The 19,401-nt window shown below is 46.5% G+C and overlaps 1 protein-coding gene across 4 annotated transcripts in view; it reads left to right on the top strand.

Moving 5' to 3' along the window:
- Card11 (caspase recruitment domain family member 11) overlaps positions 1-19,401 on the top strand; it is a 110,847-nt gene that overhangs the window by 37,429 nt on the left and 54,017 nt on the right. The window contains exon 1 of one of the 4 annotated variants that reach the window (XM_040277496.2): positions 16,827-16,916. The exons of the other annotated variants lie outside the window; for them this stretch is intronic. The gene's annotated coding sequence lies outside the window, so the exon portion shown is untranslated. Of the gene's footprint in view, positions 1-16,826; positions 16,917-19,401 lie in introns of those variants that run through there. 4 annotated transcript variants of the gene reach the window in all.

Genomic DNA, 19,401 nt, shown 5'->3' on the forward strand with positions numbered 1-19,401 from the left:
AAGCCGCTTCTCCTCCATGTTTCTGCCTGGGTGGCTCCGCTGGAGGCCAAGGGATCCCTTTCCAAGATGGTGCGGTAGCAGACTGGCAGGTGGCCTCGACGGCTGGCTGGGAGCTCAACCGTGGGCTGGGAACCTGGTTCCTCTCCATGTGGGCCTCTGCACAGGCTGCTGGAGCTTCCTCACAGGATCTTTAGAGTGAGCGTCCCAAGGCAGGCACGGGCCCAGCATCTCTTCCACGTTTCCTACAGGTGAAGCATTTACTGTGCCCAAGTTCAGAGGGAGGAAAGGAGGCCCCAACCATGGATGGGAACAGGGGCAGAGAAGGTGAGGGTCTCTGCACCTGGGCCCTTAAATGCTCCACCTGTAGGAAGAGTGGCAGTACCCAGTCCTTGGCTGAGCTCCCAGCCAGCAGCCTCAGCCACTGGCCAACCTGCTGTGCGCCATCTTGGAAGGGGATTCCTTGTGGAGAAGTTCAGCAAATGGACAAATCACATGCCCCAGAAAATCCCCACCTAGCAATTGAGGGGCCTCAGTATTCCTCACCAACTCCTGAGCAGCACTAATGGAGGGTCCCAGCAGCACCTCTGGGCCTGGTGGTCCACCTAGTTCTGCAGGAAGGGCTTCGTTGGACACAGAGACACAAACAGTGGCAGCGAACCCGACAGCTTTACCCCTGTTTATCTTTGTGGAAGCTCTGGGTTTGGGTGGTGTGAGATTGTGGTGGGGCTCATGATAACATCACTTAGGATTTTAAAAACCCCCACAGAGCACTTGCCAAGTTCAAGGCCTGGTCCTGCTGGTGACAAGACAGGACCCCTGCTTTCAAAGGCAAATTGCTTAGTAGAGACATACAGACAGGCTGAGAAGCACCTTCTGCCATGACAAGGGCTATTGGGAGAATCAGGGCTTGGGAGACATGGAGGAAGGAGCCCTGGAGAGTTCAGACAGAGGTAGTACCGAGCCCCGAAGGATGTATAGGAGTCTGCCAAGTGGACAACATGGGGGAAGGGCATTACCAGCACAGGGAACAGCATGAACAGATACCCAGAAGCATGAGAAATATAGCCATTTGTCATGACTACTATGTGGCTCTGTGCTTACCCCAGTGATAGTGTCACTGCCTGCAAAAGGGGGGGAGGCGGTCCTCACCTTCTGCAGTTGTTTTTAAGGCTTTGGAACTGTGGCAATGTAGAGGAGGAAGTTCCATAACACATGGAGCGATTGTAGCATTGCTGGGTAGACAGCCATAAGGGACTGTGTTCCTTGGGATCTCGGGTAAAGTCGCCATAAATCCTGTTTGGCTTTGCGGGTTCCACGGTGAGGAGAGAAGTGGCCTGCTCAGTTACTGCGTGGACTGGATTGTGCCTGCGTCACCATCACCAGATTCATCTGTTGAAGACCCGGCTCCCAGTGTGATTGTATTTGGAGATAAGGCCTTGAAGGGGGTTATTTTAAATAAGGTCATAAAGGTGAGGCCCTAATCCCACAAGACTGGTGTCCTTATAAGAAGAGACACCAGAGTTTGGGTGCACAGAGAAAAGTCCAGTTGCGGACACAGCAATACGGTGGCCATCTGCAAGGCAGGTAGAGCGCCTCCTCCGGAAACTACCCTGCTGGCACCTTGATCTTGGACTCTGGTCCCCAGCACTCTCAGGGAATGAGTTCCCCTTGTTTAAGCCACCCCGTCTATGGTATCCTGCTACAGCAGACAAGCAGACCGCCACAGTTACAGGAAGAGAACTGAACGTTTTGACAGGGGTGCTACTAAGGATTGAACCCAGGGACACTCTACCACTGAGCCACATCCCCAGCCCTCTTTATATTTTGAGACAGGGTCTCACTAAGTTGCTGAGGCTGGGCATGAACTTGTGATCCTCCTGCCTCAGCCTCCTAAGTCTCAGATTACAGGCCTTCGCCCAGCGAGTCACTGAACATTCTTACCAGGGCATCTTTAATCCTTTTTTGTGGACTTCTAAGCACCTGTCTTCTTACCTGTAGAACTCAGTCCTGTTCAACCGTACAGATGTATCTTTTCTCATCTATAAGCAGTGCTGGTTTTCTTTCTGTTTTGTTTGCCTTGCTGGGAATGGAACCCAGAGCCTCACACATGCTAAGCAAGTGCTCTACCCCTGAGCCACACTCTGGGCCCCCTTTTCCAAAAATCTTCAGCCTTTCCCCCACCCCAAGACACACACAGTTCCCCTGTGCTTGGGATTCGTGTTAGGAAGAGAGAGCTCTTCTCACTGTTCCGAGCAGGTGTTTGTAGGACAGGTGACCCATTTACCATGACCAGGTTCCAAAATCTTAGCGAGGAGGGCTTTAGAGGCCATGAGATTGCCTAAGAGTCAGGCATACCTGGGTGTGAATGGGGCCGGGCCAGTCCCTGTTAGGGTGACCATGGGCCTCTGAGCCTTACTGCAAATAGGTCCCTGCATCCCGTGAGTTGGAAGTGCACTTCACCTGGAGAAGGCAGCTGGTGACTCAGAGTTTCTGCTCCATATGCCTTTCCTGGGAACAGACTTGGGGACAAAATTAAAAAGACATAAGGGGCTCAGAAGACATGGTCCTCCAAGTATCTGATGGGGTCAGATGGGGATACCTCCAGGTAGGAGGAGGTTGGTTAGGTGTGCCAGAGACAGGTTTACCCTGCATCAAAACCTGCAGGGGGTTTCCCCAGATGAGCATCAATTATTCATCCTGCTAAAGGTTAATTCCTCTATGGAGAGAGCAAAAGGGCCTTAACTTCTCGGAGAAAGGGCAGTGGCATGGAAAGCAACTCTGACCCAGAGCAAGGGTGGGACCTTGGCTTTCTCCATGACGGGGGCTTCTCCCTAGTAGGAGCCTGCAGGTGACGTTCTACAGCCGACACTCTGCAGCCCTGTGTCCCAGGGTAGTGGCCTGAAGCTTATGCTTTGCTCTTTTGAATGTTACTTCATTAGCTGCACTGCTTTGCTGGGCCTGCATGTCCCAGTCCCACCCATGGGCTGTTCAAGGTGCCCTTGAAGACCCAGGTCCCAGGCTGCTCCCTGAAGATGTTCTGCCTATTTTTGCCACCCGTGAAACTTGCCTGGATTTGGGGGCTGGAGGGTGAGAGTAGTGGGCTGGATAGTATCCCCCAGAATGAATGTCCAAATGTGACCTTACTTGGAAAGGGGGTCTTTGCGGATGTAATTAGATAAGTTAGAATCGGGGGTCATACTGGATTAAGGTGGGCCCTGCCCCAATTCACCCAGAGTGTTTGCTGAAATTCCACTCCTCTCCCCATATCTACTGAGATGTCACTTCAGGTTTCAGGGTGTGAACACACAGTATTGTATTAAGGGGAATCACCTCAAAATCCGTTCTAATTTCTTTTCTAATTTGGGAGGTAATTCATACTCTGCATAGACTGGTCTCTATTTAAAAAGAGGACACACTAATGTACAGGGAGAAGGCATGTGGCTATGGAGACAGAGATTGGAGTGATGCATCTGTAAGGCTTTCATGTGAATGTGGTGTGTTCCCCAGGGGTTCATGCATAAGAAGCCTGGTCCCCAAAGTGGTGGTATTAGAAGATAGTGTGGAACCTTGAGAAGGTGGGGCCAGGTGGGAGAGCTGCCTATGCAAGGGATTAAGGTAGCTTTCGTGGGTCCCCTGAGCTCTTAAAAGAATAAGTTGTTAGCAAAGCCAGGGAGTTATGTGGGATCAGGAAGCCAGCTGATCTCTGGCTTCCTGTTTGAGATATGACCTCTGGCTTATGCACACACTACCACCATAATACCATTAGCCCCTCCTCAGAGGCCAATTGAGCTACGTGATCTTGAACTTTCAGCTTCCAAAGCTATGAGCTAAATAAATCTCTTTTCTTTACATAGTTGCCTGCTTCAGGAATTTTGTTATAGTAACACAAGTGACGAATACATCCAGGAATACTTAGGTTTGCCAGCAACCACTAGACACCTTGACTGTGGACTTATTGCCTCCTGAACCTGGACAGAATAAATTTCTATTGTTTTAAACCCCCAGTGTGCGTCAATTTGTTCCTTCAGACCTGGGAAACGAATACAGCTGCTGACTGTTCTAGCAGAGCTTAGTCTTCTATTTGGTAGGTGAGCTTCACAAGTGTAATAGTGCCCAGGGTGACAGGGGGACAGAATTCACCCAGAGTGTTTGCTGAAATTCCACCCCTGTCTGCATATCTACTGAGATGTCATTTCAGGCTTCAGGGTGTGAAAACACAGTATTAGGGGGAATCACCTCTAAATCCATTCTAATTTCTTTTCTAATTTGGGAGGTAATTCATACTCTGCATAGATGCACAGATCTTCAGTGCACAGAATACAGTTTAATCCTTTTTTGGCAAATATAACCCATGGCCTACCAACAAAGAACCTTTTCAACACCCAGAAAGTTCCCTCAGGCCCCTCCCAGTCTGTTTCCATCATTTCACAGGGAACCATCCGGTAGCCCTGCCTGCTTGATGGTCTCACAACTGGAATCCGACAATTTGAGCTCATGCGTGTCAGCTCCTTCCATTTGGCATGTGTTAAGATTCTTCTGGATGTTGTAGGTGTCATTAGTTCTTTCCTCGTCCTCCTATTGGTGGATATTGTGAATGAAGCTGTTACCGACACTCCCGTACAAGTCTTCCTGTGGACAGGTGTTTATTTCCCCTTGTGTAAATCCGTGGGGTCCTGGGTCACAGAACCCTCTATTTTCCAACTTACCCGGATCGGTATATGTTTCATTTGAACCCTTTTCCAAAGTGGTTGTGCCCTCTTCCACCCGCTGTGTAGGAGAGTCTTGGTCACTTCAGATCCTCACCACATTGGATTTTGAAGTTTTAGCCTTTTGACTGGATGTAAGCTGGCACCTCATTCTGGGTTTTATATATATATATATATATCAGGGATTGAACCCAGTGGTACTTGACTGCTGAGCCATATTGCCATCCTGTTTTTATTTTTCTTTTTTCTTTTTTTATTGAGAGACAGGGTCTCACTAAATTGCTTAGGGCCTCACTAAGTTGCTGAGGCTGGCTTTGAATTTATAATCCTCCTGCCTCAGCCTCCAGAGTTGCTGGGATTATGGGGATGCAGCACTACACCTAGCCTTATTGTAGTTCTTGGTTGAATTTGCATCCACCTGGTGGCTAATGGTGTAGCGTGCTTTTTCCTGTGCTTATTGGTCCTTTATGTTTCTTCCTTTCCGAAATGGCTGTTTTTAAGTCTTTGCCTACTTTTTATTGGGTTTTTCACCTTCATAGTTTATATTTGAAGAAACTTATGCCAGATTTGGGAAGTATTTTCTCCAAGTCTGTGGTTTAGCTATTCATTCATCATTGTTAATGTTTTTGATATGCAATTTTTTTTTAAGAGGCAGCAGAGGAGAATATCAGGTTAACTTACTTTTTTTTTTTTAAGAACTTAACCTTTATTTATTTGTTGAGATTGCTTCATTCCACTAGTATAACAAAAGTGGAATTTTTTATTGATTTTTTTAAAAGCTAAATGACAGTGGAATGCATTACAATTCTTATTACACATATACAGCACAATTTTTTATATCTCTGTATATAAAGTATGTTGACACCAATTCGTGTCTTCATACATGTACTTGGATAATGATGTCTATCACATCCCACCATCCTTGTTAATCCCCTGTCCCTACCCTTTCCCTCCCACCCCTCTACCCTATCTAGAGTTCATCTATTCCTCCCATGCTCCCTCTCCCAACCCCTCTATGAGTCAGACTCCTTATATCAGAGAAAACATTTGGCATTTGTTTTTTTGGGATTGGCTAACTTCACTCAACATTATCTTCTCCAGCGCCATCCATTTACTTGCAAATGCCATGATTTTATTCTCTTTTAATGCTGAGTAAAATTCCATTGTGTATAGATGCCCCATTTTTTTTATCCATTCATCCACTAAAGGGCATCTAAGTTGGCTCCACAGTTTGGCTATTGTGAATTGTGCTGCTATAAACATTGATGTGGCTGTGTCCCTGTAGTATGCTATTTTTAAGTCTTCAAGGACCTAGGAATTAAACTAGAGACTCTGCATCTAATAGAAGGCCCTAATCTCCATTATGTGGGATTAGGCCCCAACTTCCTTAATAAGACTCCTCTAGTGCAAGAATTAAAACCAAGAATCAATAAATGGGATGGACTCAAACTAAAAAGTTTCTTCTCAGCAAAAGAAACAATCCATGAGATAAATAGAGAGCCTACACCCTGGGAGCAAATTTTTACCCCTCACACATCAGATAGAACACTAATCTCTAAGGTATATAAAGAACTTAAAAAGCTAAGCACCAAAAAGCAAATAACCCAATCAACAAATGGGCCAAAGACCTAAACAGACAATTCTCAGAAGAGGAGATACAATCAATATATGAAAAAATGCTCATCATCTCTAGCAATTAGAGAAATGCAAATCAAAACTACTCTAAGGTTTCATCTCACTCCCGTCAGAATGGCAGCTATTGTGAAGACAAACAACAATCAGTGTTGTCGAGGATGTGGGGAAAAAGGTACACTCATACATTGCTGGCAGGACTGCAAAATTGGTGCAGCCAATAGGGAAAGCAGTGTGGAGATTCCTTGGGAATCTGGGAATTTTTTTTTTTTTGTCTTCAATTTTGTGGCCTAAGTGCTTCTGGACCTTCTCCAGGTCATGATTGCTGACCCCATGGTTTTCATTTTAGGTTTTGTCCCAGAAACATTGTAGTTTTGACTTGGACACTTCAGCCTGTGGTGTACCTTTTCATATGCAGTGTGAGGTAGGCATGGATGCTTTCTCTCCCATATGAGTATCCACACATTCCAGGGCCAGTTGAAAAGACTTCTTTCACTATTGAGTTATCTTGGAGGCTATGCCAAGAGTTAATTGACTATACAGACAAGTCTATTTTTGCCCCCACTGCTTCTGTTTCAATGCTGTACCATTCATCTTTACCCCAAAACCACATGTCTTGATTATTGCAGCCTTCCAGTAACCCTTGAAATCAGGCAGTATAAGTCCTTTTGTCTTGTTGTTTTCTTTTTTTCCAAAATTGTTCTGCTATCTGAATAGTCCTTTGCTTTTTCCATATAAATTCTAGAGTCAGTTTGTTCATACTCTTCTCTGCCAGAGAAGCTTGTTGGGATTTGATTGAAATTTATTGAGACTGTAGTTCATTTGAAGCCTCGCAATAATATTTTAAGAGTATTAAAGAGTCTTCCAGTTCATGAACATGATCATGTTTTTCCGTTTGACTTAATATTTCCTTAAATTTTTAGTTTTTAGCATAGATGTTTCACATATCTTTCATTAGATTTAAATCTCAAGTATTTTATGGTTTTGGATACTAGGTTATTTGATTTTCCTAATTTGGATAATAATTTTTGGCTATTATAATTGATTGTTATTCTAGTAGATTTTTCTGCAGCTTCTTTGGGATTTTCTTTTCTTTTTTAGGCAATCTTGTTCTCCATAATGATTGACAGTTTTCATCCCTCCCATTTCTTTTTCTTGCCTTATTGAATTGGCTAGAAACTCTAATGCAACATTGAATAAAAGTGTGAATATCATTGCTTTGTTCCCAGTCTTGGAACACATTCAGCCTTTCACTACCAAATATGTAACAGCTATTACTGGGTCAAGGATAATTCTTTCTATACGAATTTACCAAGATGTTTTCATATAAGTAGGTGTTGAATTTTGCCAAATGGATTTTGTGTATCTATTAAAAATAATTGGATAGTTTTTTTGCACCTGTATTCTCTCAATATGGTAAGTTACATTGGTCAATTTTTTTTTCTTTTTTAATGTTGGATCTACTATGCATTCTGGAATAAATCTCACCTTTCTACATCTTTCTGAAATTCAGATTTTCTATTTCCTATGTCATTTTTTGAAATATTTGTCTTTTGAGTAATTTCTATTTTATTATCTGTGTTGTAGAATTTGGTGCATAAAGTTTTCCTAATATCCTCAGAAAATACACCTATGCCTGTTGAATTGGTAGTGATATTCCTTCTCTCTTCCCTGGTATTGATAGTTGTTTCCTCTGCCCTGCCCCCTTAATCAATCTAGCTAGAGGTTTATCAGTTTTGTTGATCTTTTCCAAGAACTGGTTCTTAGTTGCATTGATTTTTCTGTACTGTTTCAAAATTTTCTATCTTACCATTTTCCATTCTTCTTTCTCTTCTTACTTTGGTTTTTCTGACTTCTTATTGTAGAAACCTAGATCATTAATTTTAAATCATTCTTAATTTCTAACGTAAATCATTTAAAATTACAAATTTCTCTCTAAACATTGCTTTAGCAGCATGCCACAAACTTGGATGTTTTGGTTTTGTTTCCATTATGCTTATAAAACTTACAAATTTTCCATTGGTTTCTTCCTTTGACCTGTGGATTTTTTAGGATCATGTCATTTTATTTTCAAACATCTAGGGGATTTCTAGATATCTTTTTAATTGCCGGTTTCTACTTTGAAGTCAGAGAACATACCTATAAATTTTTAATACTTTCAAGGCAATTGAGATGTATTTTATGGACCAACATAAGATCTTGTGAATCTTCCACAACAAGAGGACAGTTGAAACCAACTATAATTGTGAATTTGCCTAATCTCCTTTCTGGTGCTTTGTTTATTTGGAGGTTTTCATTGCTGTTTGGTGGTGCTGGGATGGAACCCAGGGCTTCTCACATGCTAGGCAAGGTCTCTACCACTGAGCTACAGCCCAGCCTCTCTTTTTTTTGGGGGGGGGGATAGTTTCTGACCTTTATTCTTTCAATATGGTGAGTTACATTGGTTGTTTTTTTTCTTTTTTTAACATTGGACCAACTGTGCATAATTTACCCATTATGGTCCCATGTGTTTTGAAGCTCTAGAAGTAGCATTTAAGATTATTTGTCTTCTTGATGAATAGCCTCTTATCATGTCCTTCTTACCACTGACAATTCTCCTTTTTCTTAAGTCTATTTTTTTCTGACTTTAGTAGAATGCTTTCAGTATTTGTGTTTCCATCTTTTTATTTTTTACTTTATCTGTCTTTGTTTTTTAAAGCATGTCTTTTATCAACATGCATTTGAATCATTTTTTGGTCCACCCTGATAATCTCAGATTTTTTAATTCAAATGTTTAGTCCATTAACATTTGCCATCTAAGTGTTTATTTTCTTTCTGATGCATCTGTGCTTGGTTTCATTATTTTTTTTTCCTGACTTCCTTGCCTTCCTTTGGATTAATCAATGACTTTTCTGATACTCATTTCATCTCCTCTACTGGCTCATTAGCCCGCCTCTGTTTTATTTGTGTGTGTACATGGCTGTTCTGTGGCTTATAAAACGCATCTTTAATTTATCACAGACTACTTTGTATTAATGTAATATTACTTCACCTATACTTTTAGAATCTTACAACCAGGTACTTGCATTTAACCCTCTCTCATGCCTTGGGCTATTGTGCTATATGTGTGTGTGCGTGTGTGTGTGTATGTGAACATATACACACATATATATGTGTGTGTGTAAATATATTTTTAGGGAAAAGGATACTGGGAATTGAACCCAGTGGCGTTTAACCACTGAGCCGCATCCTCAGCCCTTTCTGTTTTGTTTTGTTTTGTTTTAATTTTGAGACAGGGTCTCACTAAGTTTCGTAGGGCCTCAATAAATTGCTGAGGCTAGCCTTGAACTTGCAATCCTCCTGCTTCAGCCTCCCAAGCCACTGTGATTACAGACATGCACCACCGCACCCAGCTGTTCTGCTATATTTTATTTCTACTAATATTCCAAATTGCACAATAAGTTCTTACTTTCACTTTAGACATTTATCTTTGGAAGAACCTAAGTATGATAAAAAAAAATTGTCTTTACTCATATATCCAGAGTCCTCCCTGAAAATCCAAATTTCCATCCAGTATTATTTTTCTTCTGCCTGAAAAATGTCTTTTAATATTCCTTATGTTACAGTCTGTTGGTGACAGATTTTTTTTTTCTTTCAGCTTTTGGTTTATCAAAGAAAGAGCCTTTGTTTCATCTTATTTTTGAAAGATATGTCATGGTATAAATAATGCCAAGTTGACTTGGTCTCCTTCAGCATGTTAAAGATCTTCCACTGTTTCCCACCTCATGTTTCTTATCCAGAGTGAGCAGTGATACCAGCCAGTGCTTCATTGTCTACAACGTGTCTTCTTTTTCTTCTGTCTGCTTTTAAGATTTTATATTTGGTTTCAGCAATTTATAAAGACATGCCCATGTTGAGTTTTGCCTTTATTTTGCTTAGGACTCCTTGAGACTCTTGGATCTCTGAGTCAGTATTTCTTTTTTCATCCAATTTGGAAAATTTTTGGTCATTATTTTTTAAAATGTGCTCATTATTTTTAAAAGTAGTATCTTTCCGCAATTTCTATCTTTAGCTAGAATCATAATTACCTGGATATTAGACTACTGAATATTGTCCCACAGTTCACCGATTCTCTGTTCATCCTGTTAGCCTTTTCCCACGATGGGCCTTGGCTATCTGGTTTCTGTTACCCTCTGTCAAGTTCACTGACAGCAATGGCCAAATGGTCGTTAAGTTCACCTGCTGAATTTGTGATTTGTACATTATAATTTTTAGTTCTAGAATTTTCCCTTTAGATGGTTTTCATTCTATCTCTTGTCCCTTATTATGTTTAAGTGTTCATGACATCTTTGACATGTTTATAGTAGCAGTAGCCCTGCGCAGTGAGGAGTGAGTGAGCATGTGTGACTCACCTGGGGAGCTTGTTAGAGCGGACGCTTCCGTTCAGTGAGTCCAGGGAGGCTTGAGAAGCGGCAGGTCTGACAGGCACCGATGATGTTGATGCTGCTGACCACAAACAGCACTTTGATCGCCAGGTAACCTGAGTCTGCGAGTGAGGTTTGCACAGAGCAGCTCCTTATGTGGGGAGTCAGCCGCACTGAGCCCCGGAAGTGAAGAGAAAGGGGTTTGATTTACACCAACTTGGCTTCCCCCTAGCATTTACCATTTGAAGCCGGCTGCGCCTCTTGGGGCTGATGATCATAAATGAAGGCACTCAGGCTCCAGGGTCCCAGAAATCTTGGTAGTGACCCCAGGAGAATTCCTGCAGAGCCACAAGGAGCCAAACACATGAGCTGTTCTTTCTTGTCCGGGAGCCAGAACCCAAACACCTGCAGAATAGCAATATGCTTCTATTGAAAGAAAGAAAGAAAATCTCTCAAAAACTCTATTACCTTCGGCCATAAACTTTTTTCTAGAATACAATAATGTGTGCTTTGACTACAGACTAAGTCTAAAGTTCTGGGCTGCAGACTCCACCAGGAGGGGGCGTGGCTTTCTCCCAGACCCCCTTGGGGAGTCCATGCACCAGCTCCAGTGTGCAGAACGCATGCAGGAGAGCACATAGAGGCCTGACCTCTGCATGGGTGAAGGACATATCCTCACAGCACCCACACATGAGGGGACTTCAGATGCAGTCGTCGGAAGACCCTGTGTGTGCACATGTGCTTTGAGGGATGTTAGCATTATGTCCGCACCGACAGACGCATCAGGCTTTCCCCCAGAATTTCCAGGAGATTTACAATCACATTTAACTTCAGCTTCTTGGGTAATGCATGGAATGGTCATCTCTTCTCTATAGGCCTTCAGATCTTGATGAGTTCTAGATTTTGGATTTAATGCTTAATCATACAAGGATCAATGGCAATGAGGCTCCCATTTATTGAGCGCCTACTATATTGCAAGCACATGTCTTAGATATGCATTTAAGCACCATTCAAATCCTGTGAGCTGTGGGCATTATGAGTCCTACATTATAGAGAAACTGAGGCAGGAGAAATTGGAGGAATGGGGTGGGTGTTGGGTTTTGTATGTTTCATGAAGTGTGAAGGAGCCACTGACCTTTGGGACGGTGAACAGAAGAGATCTGGAGTTCCCGCCAGGAGGCCAGCAGATGCCCCTCCCCAGGCTGCTTTCCATCCTTTCCGTGGTGCAGCAGAGTGGGACGAGCTGTTTGTTCCCCACTCACGTCCAGCGTCAAGCGGAGTAGCCAAGCTCTTCCTAAGCCCTCGTAGTTTTTCCTTAAGCTCCTTTGCAGACACTGCATTGTTCCTGGTCCCTCCCTCCTGCCGTGGACAAATGCTCCATCCGAGGAGCTTTAGAGAGAAGGTGGAAGCTGGGCCACGGGTCAGTAACAGAACCAATGGGATATAGAGAGACAGAGATAAAAGGAGACTTAATATGGGAATTGACTTGTACAGTTACAGAGGCTGAGGAGGCCCCTGAGTGTCGCCTGGAGAATCCGAAAAGCCAGTAGTGTAATTCCTTCCAAGTTCAAAGTCCTGATAATCGGGAGCTCTGATGTCCAAAAGGAGGAGAAATGGATGTCCCAGCTCAAGAGAGAGACTTCGCCTTTCCTCTGCCTTTTTATTCTATAAGGGCCCTCAACAGATTGGATGATGGGGAGGGAAGATCTTCTTGACTCAGTCCACCAATTCAAATGCTGACTTCTTCCACAAACGCCCTCACAGTCACACCCACAACTGTTTTACCAGCTCCCTGGGCAGCCCTTAGCCCATTCAAGTTGACACACAAAATTAACCACAGGTAGAGTCTGTGGCAGCTGTGCCCAGGAGCTTCGTGGAGACCCAAGGAGGGGACACCAGAGCCAGGACACACACTGGGCTCTGCCTCAGTAAGCAACCCCTCTTTTCAGGTCCCAGGCTGGCCCTCTGCGGCCCCTGGCTCACCGAAGCATGAGGCCATTGGGAAGGGCGGGTGGGGGAGGGGAAGAGTTAACCAGGACAGGCAGTGGCTTCTGTTTAATGCCACTCTGAATCTCTAGGCTGGCTTCCATGGCGACTTCATTAGCAGCAAGCTGCTAATTAAATTTCATATTTATGACCAGAAAATAAAATCATTGGACCTTTTTGAAATAGGATTTTATGGGTTGGGGCTCTGGCGGCTGAGTCAGCAGCCGAGGGCCCACACCGTTCAGAGCCACAGTTTCAAGGCGGACATAAATAAAACAACAGCGCCAGTGGTGAGGTCGGGTCCTGGGGTTGGGGACAGGCCAGGTCCTGAGCCAGGGGACTGTCCTCAGTAGGACAGATCGGGGTCCACTCTGGGAACAGCGTGGGAAGCAGAGGTCCATCCTGGCCCCTTGAACGTGGGGAGGCTGGGGCTGGGGCTTGTGGGCCAGGGCCCCTGGCTGCACTCAGCAAGCTCTGTCTCTGGGTCCCCAAGCTTCAGCAGGGCTGCTGTGTGCAGGGCCAGCTGTTTGTGTTTTGTTTCCTTGCTGTAGTAGAAAAATCATTCCTCCCCCCCCAGCAGAGACTCACCACCCCACTGGGGTGCATGCCGGAAGCTCTCTGAGGCCACTTCCTTTCCATGTGACAGTTACTGCTGCCTTCTCTGAAGAGAGGGTTTCCAAGGTCCCCTCTCCCCTGTGGCCTTGGGTAACCTTCTTGTCTCAGTGAGAGAATTCAGCCCTCCTGCCTTGGGTGGGGGCTTGCTTCGTGATGTCCCCACACCCTGTGGTGGTGAAGCCTGCATCCCACCATCTATGTCTTGGCCTCTCCAGTGGGAAGAGGCTCACAAGCCCAGGGGTGGAAGGACTTGGAGGGGTCTGGCCCCACCTTGAAGGTGCCTAGACATCCCTTCCCTTGAATTCTGCTTTTGCAAGGAGTGAGTTCCTTGGCATCACCGTTGCTGGCCTCCTGGAAGGGTCAGCTTTCTTGGGGGGCAAGAAGAGAACAATATAGGTGATTGAAAGATGGGCAGACAGAGGTACCAACCGACCAGGATCAGTCCCTCCTCCTTCCCTAACTCCCTTGAGGGGCCCTGAGCCCAGTGCTCACTCCCCACTACCTCCAGACCCTCTTCTCCAGTGTGGAGGCCAACGTGACCTATCCCACAGGAAGGATGACGGGAGAAAATGCACCTAAAGGACCCAGTAGATTCTGCACAGAGTTGGCACTGGGCCATTCGTGGGCGGTTTCACTCCATACGTCATTCACTTTACTCCTTGGTATTTCCCTCCCCTCAGCTGTGAGGTAGGTGGGTGCAGTGGCCTAGAAGACCCCTCCCAGCTCTGAAATTCCATTATCTCATGCTCTGACTCTGTGGAATTGAGCCTTCATGCTGATTTGCACAGGGAGTCATCCCTCAGGTGACAGTGTCCTGGTGATGTTCCTGCAGAGCAGGTCACAAGAGGGTGATCCCAAACTTGCACCAAGATAAGGCAAGGGCTCCTTCCATTTCATGCAGAGCCACACTAGGAACCTCCTGCCACCTGCATGAGAACTTGGGCAAATCCTGCAGCTCCTCTGAGGCCAGATTCCTGGCTTTGTGGCTGCTGGGAGGGTTGAAGGAGATGCAGTTAGGCAGGGCTTCTGCCATGTCATCCCCAAGGCAGTGAGCTTCCAGATCAGAGTCCCCAAGAACTAGGAACAAAGGACCCTCCTTCTCTCTGAGTGCTCTGAGCGCCAGGTGGCCATGGGTGTCCCCAACTTTTAGGTTGCCCTCCTCACACAGTGAGCTTCCCTACAGGCCACTATGCCCTCCCTCATCACTGCACAATTCCCTGTAAGCTCCTGCCAGCATCACTGAAAATTGTCTCTTTATTAAACTCTCCTCTGGAACCAGCTTAAATAACACCTATTTCCTTTTAGTTCAGGGGACATCTTGCCCAAGGTCACCCAGCTGGTCAGAGCCCTGCCCTTAGCCACTGTGGGTCCTGTCTGCAGGTCCCTGGGTCAGGGCGAAGAGCAAACAAGGCGAGGGCAGTCAGGAAAAGCTTGGTGGAGGAAGCATTGGTGAGGGAGGGCCCTGAGGCTGGATAGGGGTTTGATTGACAGAGAAGTCGGAGGAGTGCAGTGTGTATACATTGCTGGGAGCTGCTATAACAAATGACTATAAACCAGGTGGCTTTAAACAACAGAAATTTATTCTCTCACATCATGGAACTAAGGGGTCCAAAATCAAGGTATCACTAGGGCCATGCTCCCTCTAGAGGGATGATCTCTGGGGGATGATCCTTGCCTCCTCTACCAGTTTGTGATGGTATCCTTGGCTTGAAGCTCCTTCTTCTCCTTCTGTGGATCAAAGTTATCTCTTCTTATAAAGACACCTGTCACTGGAGTTAGGGCTCACTCCCATGCAGTATGACCTCATCTTAATCACTTCTGCAAAGGCCCCATTTCCAAAAATATCACATTCCAAGGGTCCAGGTGGACATGAACTTGGAGGGATAATGGTCAACTTCCAAATGAGAGGTACCAGGGAAGGGGAACTTCCAGAGCAAGGTGGGAAGTGTGGGGTATGAAGAGTTAAGGGAACAGCCTCATTATTCCTGAGCAGAGGCTCAGGATTACAGAGTCTGATACAAGTAGTGATGAGAATGCTGAGGAAATAGGATGCTCATCCTCTGCTGGCAGGAAGCAAAATGCCATGAAGCAGAGTGGACACCCACCCTTTGACTCACAGTCCTAGCCCAGGGTACTTCCTCAAAAGAAATGACAACATGCGTCTCCTTGAAGTCTTGAACAACAATGTTACAATCAAATAGGAAACCAAATGTCTAGCAACATGTGAATGGATGGACAAACTGGGACATGCATCAGTGAGATACCGCTGCGTAACAAAAAGGAATGAACTACTGACACACCCTCCCCAAATGATGAGCCTCAAAGCGCTAAGCAAAAGAAGCCAGACCCTCAGGAGCACTGAGTATGCTTTTCTGTTTCCCTGAAGTTCAAGACAGTGCAAAAAATTGATAAAGACCCCAGGAGCAATTGTCTCTGGCAGAGGAATGGAAAGGGCGGGGAGTACCCTCTAGGGGGTGGCCCACTCCATGTCTCCATGGGGGTCTTGGTGGCATGGCTGTCTCCCCATAACGTACCAGAAGGTGGACTTACAATCTATGCAGCTTACTGATTATACCTCAGCTTCTTGAAAAAGGAAAGGGAAGGTCAAGTAATCTTACGATCGGCAGAGGCTGGGGTATAGGCATCAGGCTAAGGTGGCAGATTAGGGCTCTGTGGCGCAGGGCTGGAGTCATGGAGCATAGGGTGAGGAATTCAAGTTCAGTTGTATGGGAATGGAGGGGCCATGATGGCTTTTAGGAAGGGAAGCCACTGGCTGTTTAGCTGCCCACCTGCCCAGGACACTGGACAGGTGATTTTTACCCATCAACTCTGTCTGTCCTTCCCATAACTCTTATTGCCCCCTTCCCCATGAGGACACCTGTAGCCCATCTGCACCCTAACTGTCTACACCACAGGCCCTGCCTGGTGAAGGGGGCAGTGAGAGGAACAGTCATCCAAGGGGCAGCCAGGTGACAGCAGCGTTGGGGGTGTCCAAGGAACTTTGGTTCCCCCCCACACACTCACTAACAAACAACAGAGTCTCAATATTCTGTGCTTGTAGATGCCTCCTCCATGGAGTGTTCTAGGCCCCCGCACTCTGTTCTCAATGGCATTCAAAGGTAGAGGACAGTGGTCTCCTAAGTGAGGTGGCACCGTGGCAGGGCCAGCAGGAAGGGCAGAGCTGCTGGCAATGCTGGGGGGCTCCTGCCCTGCTCCCAACCTCCTGCCTCTCACAGCAGATGGGCCATGGGCCATGCAGAGCATGGCTTCCCTTCTGGTCCCCAACCTCCCCCTCTGCGGGGTTGAAGTCAACCACAGACAGCTCAGAAAAAAAAAAAAAGAAAGAAAGAAAAAAGAAAAAGGGAAGTGTGCAGCCCACCTCAGCCCCGTTCTGCTCCTGCTAAAAATAGAGGCAGCCTCCAAGCCGGGTGCTGTGGGCTTCCGGGAAGGCGCTGCACGCTGTCAGCATTGGCGTCTTCTGGAGGCCTCGCAGACCACAGGTGGAGGGGAGGGAATTTGACAGAAACACCGAGACTCCCCAGCCAGGTCCAGGACACAGCTGGCTTGCAAACCCGTGAGTATATTTCCCAACTGCTCCCTAACTGCATTCCGCATGTCCCTGGGGCTGCTGCGTGTCCCCTCTCTCCCCAGCCGAGTGCTTTTTTTATTTTTGCTTTTATCTGCACACATGTGCCCAGTGGCTTCAAAGGTGTCCCTCCTCATTTCCTAATTTCTGAAATAAGATATGGAACCCCTATAGCTGATGCTGGACCCCATCTCACGTAGCAGCTTGCCTGGTGCTGGGCCTGGAACTGAGCCCGCAGAAGGCTCCCTGTGTGGACAGGAGACTTGCATTGTCACAGCTGGTCCCTTTGTCCCTCTGGCTGAGGGCAGTGCAGGGTGGAGAAGGAGTTTTAGCACATAGACTGTATCTTGTGCAAGGAGCAAGATACCCAGGACCCCCCGCCTGGGCCAGGTAGGGTGAGCGTGGGCTTCTGCTTCCAGAAGCGGGTGTAGTGGAAGGGCATTGCAGCAACCGGGCTCTCTTGGGCTCTGGGAAGGATTTCTGCCCCCCTTCCACCTCCAGCATCTTTCACTCTGTCCCTCTGAAGTTGCTTGAGGTGGAAATGCAAAGATATGAGCCTTTTGCTAAATGTCATCCAGCAATCTGCCCACGGCCCACCCGGGCCCACAAGCAGAACGGAGTGAGAAACACTCCAGGTATCTGTAGAGGGAGCACATTCCTAAAGGAAGCAGAGGACCAGGGACCCCAAAGGGGAATTTCACTCCCCTGGGTCTCTCATAGGCACCCAAGAGGATTTCTCCATTCCTGATGAAATGCTTCAGGAACCCCTTATGTCATGGGGGTTGAGAAACTTTGGCAGCCCTGCAAGATCTTTGGATCGTGAGAGAACATGCCATCTTTTGTTGGGGGGGGCGGGGGGATTAAACTGACTTCACCAGTTTGAAAGAGTCAGCCAGGTCTCAAGAAGCAGAATGGTACATTCACACTGTCTCAAAGTCACACTGCAGCGGATAACCTCCCCCAGTGCAGAAAATGCAGGGCAGTCTCAGCTGTCACCGCCCGCTGGGTGGAGCCCCAGCCTGCAGCTGGCCGTGTTCACCTTCAAGCCTGGCTTCCCCCATCCACTCTTTCAGTGTTCCTGGCACACGGGTAACAAGAGATAGATGAGAAAGCGGCCAAGCTACCCCGCCCCGCTGCCCGGGAAACGTGTTCCCAACAACCCTGAGTCCAGTAATGCTGATCGACGGTTTCTGGGTACAGTTTTGACGGGTGCCTTATTTCATTACTGGTGATTGTGTCATTTGGCCCAGACATAAAAGGCTTCCCGGCTGGCATCTGATTTATTCTCATTCACCTACATGGGGAGAAGGTGGAGATGATCTCTGGGCACGAGGAGTCCCAAGTTCCATCGCCGAGGCTTTGGGAGCCTGGGAAACATCTTTTCAACATGACTGGGGTGTGGGAAGCCCAGGCATCAGAAAGACAGGCTCATGTTTGCTGCTGTTGTTTTGTTTTTTTTTTTTCATAGAGAAAGTGAGAAGAACACCCACAAGCCTCCAGCCCGACAAATTCATTTAGAGACATTTTTTTACACCATAGATCATTAAGAGAGCGCGAGAGAAGCAAGCACCCTGCAGGAATCTCTGCCCTGAGCAGGGAAATGGGTGCATTTTTGGAGATGTTTTATGGCTCTCAATTCCTGACCCCTTCTTACCAAGCCCAGCTAGGTGGAAAGTGTGAGGCTAAATATTTTTAAGTTTCAAGCTCACCAGTTGCTTTAAAGCAGGTGAGCCAGACTACGGGAAATTACTCAAGTTCACGTTCAAGTGGCTTGCGGTCTCGGGAACTCGCAGGAGGAGGGATGTGATCAGAGATGGTTGCAGCCCCCCTGGCCAGACCCGCCCTCTCCCTGTCTCACCCACACTGCCCCCCCACCATCTCCCCTCTTTTTGACCTTCTTCGTTTCTCTTTCCTTTTCTCATCTCTGCACCTGTGGGTACTAAATAAAACTCTTGAGTTCTTGTTCCCTTTTCTCTGTCACAAGCCCTAAGTCCCCATCCTCTCTTCTAACGAACCCTCATCCTACCTTCTTCCCCAACTCTGGTTTCTAGTGCATGTCTCCTGCCCCAGTGTCCTGCGGAAACCATTCCTGCCATTCCCAATTCTGTCCTCCTTCAGGGAACCTCAGGTTTGAAAAGCCACTGGGGGCTTCCAATGGTATGACACAGCACCTCCCCCCCACCACCGTGGGGCTCAAATCCCAGCTTCCCCATAGTTTATCTCATCCCATGACACCCCCTCTCCAAGTCCCATTGTCTGGTGTCTTCACCAAAGGGGATAACGTTTTGAAAGCTAGAGTCACTGTTGATTTTCGGCCCAGGCCCTGCTCACCTGTGCTCAAGAAATTGTAGCTGATTTAATTAAGTTTTTTATTGAATTAAGTTTGCCGAGGTGAAACTCACCTAACAAAATTCACCATTTTGAAGTGAACAGTTCAGGGGCATTTAGTCCATTCACAATGTTGTTCAACCTC

Source organism: Ictidomys tridecemlineatus, chromosome 10 (genome assembly GCF_052094955.1).
Source record: "Ictidomys tridecemlineatus isolate mIctTri1 chromosome 10, mIctTri1.hap1, whole genome shotgun sequence".
NCBI lineage: Eukaryota > Metazoa > Chordata > Mammalia > Rodentia > Sciuridae > Ictidomys > Ictidomys tridecemlineatus.